Consider the following 3,502-nt stretch of genomic DNA (forward strand, 5'->3'; position numbering starts at 1 on the left):
GAAGAAACTCGAAGGTATCGTGCGTACAGTGGATTCGTTAGTTTCTTAGAATTGATATATTTTCAAGTTGCATTCGTTTGAGAATTCTTAGATTGCGATTGAAGACAATGATCGGAAATTGAAAGAAGCTTGATGTTTGATCGTTCAGTTTTCAGTTATTAATGTTCTCGTAAAATAAATGTAAGATTCCATGGTGTAACTAAATAATCTAGGGCACAAATGTCGAACATTTACTTTGAAAATCTTTGTCCTCTCGGTAGTTACGCTATCATCGACTGTCTTAACTTTTCGATTGTCAATGAATGAAAAAAAAAAGGGTGCAATTATGTTTCCGCCCGGGATCGAACCGGGGACCTTGTGCGTGTGAAACACATGTGATAACCACTACACCACGGAAACGTTGATAGCAACCCCCTTCTGTTTGATTAACAGCCCCAATTCTTACCTCGATATGTTAAAGATAATTAAAAAATTATATTTGTCGCAGCTTAAGAGATGAAAGAGACAAGAAGAATTTTGATATAAACGTTGCTTATTTAACAGAGTGAAATATCCTTTCTCAAGTGTTTTTTAATACATAATTTAAAATACTTTACGTAAAGTACAATATATCGTACTGCTATAAAGCAAAAAAGAAGGGGACATAGATGCAAATAATTTGATTTTATTCTTGAATCGTTTCAATAATTTCTATGCAATATTATTATATTTACAAACACTTTTTCATTTTTCGTTATAAATAATAATAATAATAATAAAAGAAGAGGACATAGATGCAAACAATTTGATTTTGTTCTTGAATCGTTTCAATAATTTCTATGCAATATTATTATATTTACAAACACTTTTTCATTTTTCGTTATAAATAAAAATAATAATAATAATAAAAGAAGAGGACATAGATGCAAACAATTTGACTTTGTTCTTGAATCGTTTCAATAATTTCTATGCAATATTATTATATTTACAAACACTTTTTCATTTTTCGTTATAAATAATAATAATAATAATAATAAAAGAAGAGGACATAGATGCAAACAATTTGACTTTGTTCTTGAATCGTTTCAATAATTTCTATGCAATATTATTATATTTACAAACACTTTTTCATTTTTCGTTATAAAAATAATAATAATAATAATAAAAGAAGAGGACATAGATGCAAACAATTTGATTTTATTCTTGAATCGTTTCAATAATTTCTATGCAATATTATTATATTTACAAACACTTTTTCATTTTTCGTTATGAATAAAAATAATAATAATAATAATAAAAGAAGAGGTCATAGATGCAAACAATTTGACTTTGTTCTTGAATCGTTTCAATAATTTCTATGCAATATTATTATATTTACAAACACTTTTTCATTTTTCGTTATAAAAATAATAATAATAATAATAATAAAAGAAGAGGACATAGATGCAAACAATTTGACTTTGTTCTTGAATCGTTTGAATAACTTCTATGCAATATTATTATATTTACAAGCACTCTTTCATTTTTCGTTAGAAATTATTTAATTATATCGTTAATTATATCCTATGTGTCGTATCGAAATATCCTTTTTACGAGAGCCAGTTTGTATCGAAAATTTTTTGGTAGTATTCTGTGAAGAAGACAGACGAACAACTGGTAAAACACAAAATCAGCCGTACCGTGTAAACAAGGTCAGCTAGGTCAAACGTGTATATAAACATTTTTTTATTGTTTCTGCGTACTGACCTCCAAATTTCTTATATAACACGTGGAATTTCTCCGATGTGAAATATTCCACTCATTCTCAGTCGTTCTTTGATTATTTTCGATATTTATAACTTTCATCAATCTTTCATCAATTTCATGTCCGATAATTTTGTGCAGTTGCATAAACGTACTAAAATATTCGAAATTTTCTTCCACTCGCTGATCCCGCAAATATTTTTAGTACCGTTTTGACCATTCTTTAACCAATATACCTTTACAATCCTATTAATAATAGTAACGTTACGTCAATGATTATAATAACGAATGTCAAACAGTCAATAATACAGATTTGCAAACAATGAAATAAAAAAACACGATCACAAACTTCGAATACTGTACAATTGTAGAAATCGATGGTAGAAATTGTAGGATCTTGGCGATTGAAGAAACAACGGCGAAACTAATATCGAGCGAATCCTTGAAATTCCTTTTCATAATCTCAAGAAACAGGCTAAAGAACGAGAATTCGATAAAATTACAAATTGATCGAAGAAAACGAAACGTTGTGATTATACCTGCGCATATCGATCGTAAAACTTTCTACGATGGTTTCGCGAGAGGGAGGAGGGACTTGGTAGATCCTGCGGACGCAGTTTCACGGAAAACGCAAGAATTCGTATACATAAATAGAACTGACCTGCGCTACCAGGTCCAACGCGTGCTCCTTTGTCCGTACCGAGCTCATTTCTGAGAACTCTCGGTCGCTGTTTCTCTTTGGAATATTGATCGATCGTCCTCCACGACGTTTAGAATGTACGCGAAAATCGCATTCTCGTGGCATTATAATATACGTCACAGATCCTTTTACGTTTCAACCACGCGAAACCGATTTCCCCTTGAACGCTCTTTGCATTTTCCGAACGTTGCGCCTGAAACTACGCGATTTCAGGTAATGGATCGACCTCTTCTCGCGTCCTTTCTTTCTCACCTTTCCACGCTTTTGTTCCATTCAACAAGGAACCCACTTTAGAGTGGAATTTCTCTCACTGATTGAATAAAAGCTACAGCAGCTCGCGAAAGTATTTTGCCACTTACCGCGTCTCCAAGTGTTCCGTATGGCGCGCGTAATATATTCGCAGAAGGTTTCTACGAGCGTTTCGATACTTTTGCAAGCTACTGTACGCGTCGCGTCGTCTTTGTCGAGCGAAACACGAAAATGTGGAGGCGATTGTCGACCCGTGAATATGCCAGTACGAATCATGCTAGTAGCTTGAATTGTTGATACAGGGTGGATTTAGGGAAATTTTATTTCGGAACGAAGATGCAAAGTAACGATCTGAAACAGCTAAATTGTTTTACTGATTTTGTTATAGAAATAGAACAACGTTGGTTCGTGTTTAAATGCTTTCGACAGCTTTATTGGAGCAACGTGTTTTAAATGATTTCTTTTTTATTTTAGTTCAGTTCTTTTAAACGAAACAACAGATTCGATCTTTTGAGAATTTTGCTACAGAGACAGAAGTTCGTAGGTACGAATTGCGCAAATTTTTTCATATTATACGTTGAGATCGATTTTTTCGATGAACGATTAAATTATTATTATTATTATGGAACAACAGGTAATTTTGATTTATAAATAATTTTGATTTATAAAACGCGTCTTTCACACATTTACCTTATTATATAAATTTCTATTATTAATACGATTGACATAATAGTATCAGAGATTATTTGAGAAATTATTTCGGGAAGTTCGCTTCGGCTATTTGTTTTCAATCATGTGCACGTTTCGCAACGAGCTCTGCAAACAATCTTT

General features: G+C 32.2%; 1 non-coding gene across 1 annotated transcript; it reads right to left on the reverse strand.

Moving 5' to 3' along the window:
* Window positions 1-326: 326 nt before the first annotated feature.
* Window positions 327-399, reverse strand: TRNAV-CAC (transfer RNA valine (anticodon CAC)). The gene has a single exon. It is a non-coding gene; the product is annotated as a tRNA-Val (tRNA).
* Window positions 400-3,502: the final 3,103 nt, after the last annotated feature.

This window comes from Bombus vancouverensis, chromosome 4 (assembly GCF_051014615.1).
Source record: "Bombus vancouverensis nearcticus chromosome 4, iyBomVanc1_principal, whole genome shotgun sequence".
Classification (NCBI taxonomy): domain Eukaryota; kingdom Metazoa; phylum Arthropoda; class Insecta; order Hymenoptera; family Apidae; genus Bombus; species Bombus vancouverensis.